Source organism: Ascaphus truei, chromosome 1 (genome assembly GCF_040206685.1).
Source record: "Ascaphus truei isolate aAscTru1 chromosome 1, aAscTru1.hap1, whole genome shotgun sequence".
Taxonomy (NCBI): Eukaryota; Metazoa; Chordata; class Amphibia; order Anura; family Ascaphidae; genus Ascaphus; species Ascaphus truei.
Genome location: NC_134483.1, coordinates 60240377 through 60248935, shown reverse-complemented (window position 1 = coordinate 60248935; position 8559 = coordinate 60240377). Strand labels below are relative to the sequence as shown.

The following is an 8559-nucleotide window of genomic DNA, read 5'->3' as shown; positions in this document are numbered from 1 at the left end:
AAAACAAAACCCATCAGATTTCATGTTTTGCTGCTTTAATACGTGTTTTCTGCATTTTGTAGAGTGCCTGCTATTAACATTCTGATGATGTACTAAATACTACTTATTATGGAGTGAGTTACAGAGCGCCTCATCTTACACACTCATTGGTTTGGTCTTTGCGGCTTTTTTTTTATTTCTAACAGTTTGTTTTTTTTACTTGGCTATGGTTTGAAAGCTTTCTGTGACATGGTGTTCACGATATAAGAGCAAAAACATACATTCATAAATGGAAAGTTATTCTTTTTAATACAAGCCCTAGCAGAAATAATTTACCTTCAATACTAAAAAGCCGACGTGACCATTCCATATTACTATGTATTTTCCCCTTTAATAGGTGTGAGTGTGTATTATTGCACAGCTGGCCAACACCAACAGCACAGGCTTTAATGATATCCCTGCTTCAGCACAGGTGGCTCAGTGAACAAACTGACTGAGCCACCTGAGCAGGGATATCCTTAAAACCTGACCTGTTGGTAGCCCATGAGGACTGAGTTTGCCCCTCTGCCCCCCTGTACCATTGCATGGGACATATGTCTGCGCTTTTCCATGTAGATACAGTACACTATACCCCAGATGCCTTCATGGTTTATTGTTTCTTTATTCTTATGTAGAATTAATAGTGGACTCATGGCTTCACAATGCTAAATCCAAACATTTGTTATATATGGATAGACATTATGAATAGTGAGGGTTAAGCGCTTCAGACATTAACACACACTGCATGAATCCCTGCTCAGAATCTTAGCAGCATTGTGGGAGACAAATAGGATTACATGTAAGTGCATTAGGTGTTAGTGCAAGTGCCTGTGAGGCAGCAGAGATGGGAACAGCAGTAAGAGTAGCAACAGTTGTTATTCAGTGAGAGTAAAGGGAGCAGTATAAATGAAACCGTGTGTGGAAGAGTTCAGGGGGAAGAAAGATGCCAAAAACTCAATACTGTGCATTCCTCCGTGGGGACACGGCTCTTCCATTAGAGGCTTGAGCACCGTGAGAATGGGCACCTATGGGAATAGAAGTGGGATAGGGTTAGTGGTAATGTCACTGCCTTCGAAGCGGGTTAAATACGTTTGAATTCCAGTGTCGGCTCTCCTTGTGACCTTGGGCAGGTTAAGCTCTTCCGAACAGGGACTTGTGCCGGCAAAATTCTGTGTAAGGGGCAATGTACATAATCAGTGCTATGTACAAAAAATATATTATTATAAAGGTAGCACCCTTGGGGTATGCTAGAATTTTCTTAGTAAATCCTGGTCCCTACAGGGAGGTAAGGGGTTACATCCTCTTACAGTCTCTAGTTAGGTAAACAATTCTATGTAGCTTATTCCGTGTTACTTATTTCATGGTGCAAATGATCTAGATGTTGATTGGCTAGTTCATGCTTTCCAGAAGGTACAGGAAAGGTCAACCCTTTAGGGCAGGGGTGGGGAACCTTTTTTCTGCCAAGGGCCATTTTGTGCTTCATGCGTCATGACGTCCGACGCGTTTCGGCACGTGAGTGACTTCTTCAAGATCCCTTGAAGAAGTCACTCACGTGTCGGAAACAGAGTGAGAGGAGAGAGGCAGTTTTAACTGCATTGCTGGGGTGGCGCTCCAACATTGTGTTGTGTGGACATTCTTTCTGTGACGCTGAGGGTTCCATCCAAGCGCCACGAGTGCAAGTCCCTTGGATTCAGCTATACCCCCACTGAAGTGGAGAACATCATCCCTCCCCTCTTACAGTGCTGGGGGGGGGGGTTATCACCTGTAGGTATTGTTCCAAAACAAATTGTTTGAGAATCGCCTCCTTAGTGCGCTGCTCGGGCTGTGTCCACCGTGTACACAAGTCCAGTAAGCGCTGAGCTATGACCCGGGGTCTCACCTTAGAACTAAATTTCAAGTTCTGGAACTGCTGCCGGTAGACCTCTGGGGTCAGGCCTAAGCGATCCAGTATGGTTGCTTTTACTTGCTTATAGTCCATAGCATGATCCAGGTAGACCCTGATATGAGGCCTGGGTTTCCCCTATGAGAAACGGGGCCAAAGCGGTTGCCCAGCGATCTGAGTACCAGCCCTGGGCCTCAGCAACCCTTTTCAAAGTTTAACAGGAAAGCTTCTGAGTCCTCAGCCGGATTTATTTTCCTCATGTGAACCGGGGTTTTTTTTTTAGAAGTTCTGGTCCGGCAGCAGAAGGGGACCGAACCAGTAGTTTGACCATTTCACGGTTTTGCTTGGCCTGGTTTTCCTCCAGGGCTGCCTGCAGCTGGGCAAGGAGCTGGGCTTGCTGCTGCAGCAGTAATCTGGTTTGCCTGGCCTTCTTTCCCTCCTGTGCTGCCTGCTGCTGGGATAAGAGCTGGGCTTGCTGCTGCATTAGGCCTAGGACATAGTAAAATCAGCGTCGCTGAGGCGGGCTGAGCCGCGCTGAACAGATGCACAAAGCCCCTGCATCTGTAATCAGCGCGGCTATAGTTTCTCCCTCCGCATGCGTGCTGATGCGTGCGGAGGCTGAGAAAATCAGAAGAGACAGGCAAGTTTGAAATTTTACCGTTTGGGGGAGCGGAGGAGCGGTCACGTGACCGCTCCCATTCAATGGGGCTGCAGCCGGCATTTTACCTACTGTGTCGGTGTTCTGAGATAGCAGAGCCACCAGACCAGACAGAGTAGAGGCAGCACAGAGGTGTGTGTGTGTGTGTGTGTGTGTGTGTGTGTGTGTGTGTTGTATGTGTGTGAATATATTTATCAAAGTTGCACAATGTTAATAAATAATTTATCCTCACTTAGTCTTTTTTTTTAATTTTTAAAATATATAATATACACACACACATATATACACACACAGGTTCCCCAGTGACACACAAACACACAGACCACTTCAAAGTGACACACACACACACACACACTGACAGCTACCAAGTGACACACACATACAGTGATACCCGCCTCCCAAGCGCGCTTGCTGTCTCCTCTGCCAGGACAGCAAAAAGCTCCTGGTAGAGCGAGCGGCAGCAAGCAACAGCACAAAAGTGTTTACTATGTCCCAGGCCTTAGTAATTGGTTCTGCTTGGCCTGCTCCTGCATTAATAGTCCATTTTGTTTGGCCTGTTTTTCATCTCGCTCTGCCTGCTGCTGCAGTAGTAGTTGGTTTTGCCTGGCCTATTCGCACAGAAACGCCTTTAAAAATGGTTTCATTTTTTTGTGTGTGGCCCTTCAGCTGCTGCAGGGACAATGCAACGACACGTGAGTTTACTGAGTATAGGCTTTTTATTTTGTCCAAAAAGGTGACACAAAACAGCGCTTATCTGCAGCATATAAAGGGTTAACAAAAACATAAGTCCTTGATGAGGGCTTCGCCCTTTTCCCAACAGGGATTTCTCAAGTCCATGATTACAGAAGAGCTAGAGTTCCAATATAAACAGCCCTTATTGCAGGCTTTCTGCATTCAGAGCTTCAGCGTGCGTTTCTCTGCTTCAGTCAGGAAGAACACTTTACAAGTCAAGAGTCGGTATTTTTCAAGCCCCTTAACGAGGCAGCTGGGACCTGGTTGATTAACCCAGCCTTTTCAAAGCTGTGATTGACCAGGTCACGGCTGGACTGCAGACCTATACATAGGTCTCCCAGGCATACTGAATTCACCCTGCCACACGTGTTGTACCATCAAAAGGCTCAACTGGCAGTAAAGGGGATTACAATTAGAGGAAGGATGATACTTCTCTAGAACCTTAAATCCACATGACTTTCTACCTGAAATAGCCACTGTGGCATTACATCGTCTAATTCCTTCTTCTTGCTGCTATAGAAACCAAGCCACATTCCCAGCTCCCCCAGTTACCTCCCACTACAAGCCCATTTGCTTCCCCAGCCTCAGGGGGAAGAGGTCTGTTGTCAGCCACCACCCTCTTTCTTGCTGTCACACCATTCCCATTCAGATAGATGGTCCCTTATTTTTTCTAGAATGAATGGCTTTGCAAATGGGAAAGCAGCTGCCCTAGTACAAATCATTGGGAGCAGCATCAGCAACACATGACACCAGTGCACACAGCTGCGTGATCGCCTGTGAAAAAGCACTGACTGATCTCAGAGACCTGAGCATCACCGGAGACCACCAGAGCATCTCTCGCATGTACAAGCACCAGGTAAGGATCATGTGGATGCTTTTCATCCATATTGCTGTAGATACAGTATGTTACTGTTAACCTCCTACACGGCTACATTCACTAAGCTCTAAAAGCCTGTTTAAGGTGATACTTGTGTTAATGTCTGTTAATCATAAAACAGTGTTTACTAAAGCAAGTACTGTGACGTTAACCAGGATTTACTCTTGCAAAAAAAAGCATGGCGTTCTCTGTAACAGACCTTATTGTAAATTACATGTAAATTAGCTTGTCATAGTCTTAATTGTTTTTTCATAGAATATTCACCAAGCTCTGTAAATGGCGACGCCAATAAATACCGCTACATTATTGAAGTTGTACCTAACTCTGGCGTTGCTCAAATCCACACCCTGAAATACCTGGGAAAACATGGTATCTCAGGTATGCTTACAAGTACCTCCGATCAGTCTCCTTCTATATTGGTCCCTGTCTCTCTCAAGCCCTGGGTGGGAGAAACACCAGAGTTAGGTATGTCTGAAATAACACAGCATTATTTCCATTATTATATTATCCCTCTGTTGAAACATATTGATTATCTACTGGTAATTTTGCATCCTCATTAAGACCTCTTGATCATCACTTTGCTCTGTGGAAATATAGGAGTTAAAATGTGAGCCCTTTGGCAAGTTGTGGATTATGCCTGCAGTGACTGGGATGCCTCCAAGCCTCATTGATTATCCCCTGGAGGCTATTGACCAGCCATTGGGAGGAGTTTGGTTATTGGTGCTTGAGGGCTACACAAATGGGCGTCCCTCTGCCACGTTTTAAAGCCACTCCATATTTAACTTGTAAAAAGGTGATACATATTTGTGTTGAGTCAGAATACTGTAACAGAAAAAAAAGAAGACATTTTTGGAAATGTATTTGTAATTTGTAGTATATTATGGGGAATATGAATCTAGTATTACAAACATCTGCCATTAAATGAATGCTGAGCCAATATAATGCTGCATCTGTTCGTATATAAAGGTGTTTTTTAGCAACTTTCGAGAAGGGGCTTTAAGAGGCAGTAGACACGTGGAACCCTGGTGCAGTATTTAAATGAGAGCAGCACAGTGCATGAAAAGTAAAATCCTTCCAGAGTGTTATTGTTGTAATTAGCTTCATTGTGTAAAGTGCTATGGTGACCATGGCTACATTTCTGAGTGAAATCAGAGTTCCCATACCATTTTCTTTTTTAGAGATCAAAAAAAAACTCCATGTTGTAATAATTACATAATTTGGAAAAGAGTTGGAATACTAACTGTTATGGGATACGTATTTTTTCTACTATGTTTCTTTATTGAAAACAGAATGATTTCTTGTAGTACAGTTTAGCTATAAATACATTGGTCTTTGCTTAGTGTTTCAGCACCGTTTTCCTTCAAAAAACATAATTGACCACGAAATTGTAAAAAAAAATAGAAAGAAAATAGGTAAACAGAGTGAGGCCCAGCTTGTGTGAGATTCCCCAGCAGATAGAAACATAGTTACTACCAAGCTCCTGTTCTTGAAGCTAAAGGGCCATGTTTACAAAACAGTAGTAGTCCATTAGACACCTTTAAGTTAATATGGCCCTTTATGGCTCATTCCCATGGGACTGTAAGCTGTCCTCCAGCATGGTCGGCATCTTATGGTCTAGCACCTATACCTATTGGTACATTTGGTACATTTGCCTCAAAGTTTCTTGTTATTTGGAAGGGAAGAAGAAAGGGTAACAATAAATATGGGGTGCAAAATTCTACCCACTCCTTCCTACAGTAGGTGGGCGTCAGAACTTTATACTGCTTTGCCTCTCCCAATTTCCCTTTCTACCGTCCATCCTTTCACTCCCAATCATCTTATTTTCTAGTGAAGTCCCATAGATAATAAACATATCTCCCATCTCCCGCTAGCACCAGGGTAATGAGACAATGATAAGAAGGTTCTGCAGTGTTCTAAAGAGAAACACACCTTGTAGAGATACTGTAGGGCATATTTCACCAAAGTGAGGCTATGTGGTCGGACAAACTAAGTGACGGAACCCGTTTTTAAAAGCTATGCCGAACAATACCTGTTTTGGGACCTGTTTATTCTTTCAGTTTCTCTGTCCTCTGAATATATGGTGTCACTGGTTTCACTAGATTCCACTGTTGAACATATCTACATTCGAGTGATAATGTATTAAAGTATCCTATATTGCCCTAACCTTATCAGAAAAAAGGTGGGTGTAGATGGCATTTCTTTTCTTCGAGAACTCTGATGCTGCGTTTGTAATCGTGTTACGCTGGGAAAACTTCAACTCTTTGAGGGTCAAGGCAAATTTGGAGTAAAATTGACATATTCTCTCCATTTGTGTCAAGGTCTTTGCTCCATGTTCTGCGTAAGTTTGCTATTTATAGTGTGCCAATAGGAAGAGCAACTTGGGAGAAGTTACATGACAAATGATAATGAAATGTGTCAATTTATTAATCATGTTATTACTTGTAATTACATTTAAACATTTCACACAAATGCAATCAGAACATGGAGCAATGCATCAAAACAAACTTCTGTTTGCACCATCTTTGCATTGATACATCATCCACTCTAGGAGAGTAACGTAATGAATATCAGCAGTGTGACAAAATTACATTGTTACGTACTGTAGATGGGGTTGAAAAAAGACGTACGCCCATCAAGTTCAACCTATGCTAAATTTAGACCGCAGATACTTTATCCTTTATTTGTACTGACAGCCTATTGATCCAAAGGAAGGCAAACAAACAACCCCAGTCAAATATCATCTAATGATATCGCATAAGGGGAAAAATAAAGTTGGCAATCAGATTACTCACTGGAGCAACATTCTTCCCATGTTTACTTATTTGGTATATCCCTGGATACCTTTCCTTTCTAAAAAGATGGCCAACCTTTTTCTGAAGGTATCTATTGTATCTGCCATCACACTCTTCATACATCCACATTTTCACTGTAAAGAACCCTTTCCTTTGTTGCTGGTGAAATCTCCTTTCGTCAAATCTTAAGGGATGCCCCCGAGTCCTTTGTACTGCCCGTGGGATGTATAGTTATTTTGAAAGCTCCTCATATTGTCCCTCAATATAGTTGTATATAGTTATCATATCCCCTCTTAGACGCCTCTTTTCTAATGTAAACAAATCTAATTTAGCTAGCCTCTCCTCATAAATCAGATTATCCATCCCCTTTATTAATGTGGTGGCTTATCTCTGCATGTTCTCTAGTTTCATAATGTCTTTTCTAAGGAGTGGTCCCCAAAATTGTACTCCATATTCAAGGTGTGGTCTTACTAATGCTTTATAAAGGGACATAATTATGTTTACTTCCCTTCCATCCATTGCCTGTTTAATGCAAGATAAAATCTTGTTTGCCTTTGCAGCTACTGCATGCCATCCTGCTCTGATTATCTACACAATTTAGGGGCCTATGCACTAAGCTCTGATAAGTCACTTATCACCGCCTTATCGCCAAAAAAAACTACTGCTATTCAGTAATCTCTGATAAGTCGGCAATAAGAGACCTTTTCGGCAATTTTTTTTGGAGAGAAAAAAAATAAATCACCAAACATGCAGCGATAAATCACTTATCACTAGTGCTCGACAAACCCGGTCGCCCACTCGCCAGGCGCGAACGGAAATTGGCCGGTGGCCAGCTACTTTTTTCCCCTGCTCTGCGCAAATTTTTAAAAAATAAAAAATTAATAAATAAAAAAAAAATATCCTCCTGGCTGGTGGGCCAATTGGTCGTGACGCAGAATGGAGCCCTTCTCTGCAGGGGTAAGTAATGGCTGCTCCTAGCGGGCGCGGTCCCTGTCTCCTGCCTGAGCTTCCCCCCCTCATCCCCTCCAGTCTACGCTCCTGTCCCCGTGGCTGCTCGCGCGGGGCAGGAGATGACAGCGGGGGATGTTCCCCCCGGACCTGCTTCCCCTCTGGTCTCTGCTCCTGTCCCCGTGGCTGCTCGCGCGGGGCAGGATATGTCCCGCTTGTCCTACGGTCCCCGCTTTCACCCGGTGCCCGTGGCTGCTCGCGCGTGGCGGGAGATGCCAGCAGGTGTGTTCCCCTCGGTCCCCGTGGCTGTCTCCACTTCCCCCCCTCTCTGCTCCCCCCCCAACAGAGTGTGTGTGTGTGTAAGAGAGAGACAGAGAGAACGTGTAGGACACCAGAGGTACCCCCCACCCAGTCAGTCATACCCCCCCCCCCTCCACCCAGTCAGTCATACCCCCCCACCCAGTCAGTCATGCCCCCCCACCCAGTCAGTCATGCCCCCCCACCCAGTCAGTCATACCCCCCCACCCAGTCAGTCATAACCCCCCACCCAGTCAGTCATAACCCCCCACCCAGTCAGTCAAAAGTCAGTCATACCAACCCCCGCCCCCTGTCCAGTCGCCCAGTCACCCCACCCAGTCAGACACCCCGTCAC

At 44.3% G+C, this 8559-nt stretch overlaps 1 protein-coding gene across 1 annotated transcript in view; it reads left to right on the top strand.

Moving 5' to 3' along the window:
* Positions 1–3832: 3832 nt before the first annotated feature.
* Positions 3833–8559, top strand: part of NIM1K (NIM1 serine/threonine protein kinase) — a 99642-nt gene continuing 94915 nt past the window's right edge. The window contains exon 1 of the mRNA XM_075588986.1: positions 3833–4146. The gene's annotated coding sequence lies outside the window, so the exon portion shown is untranslated. The remainder of the gene's footprint in view (positions 4147–8559) is intronic.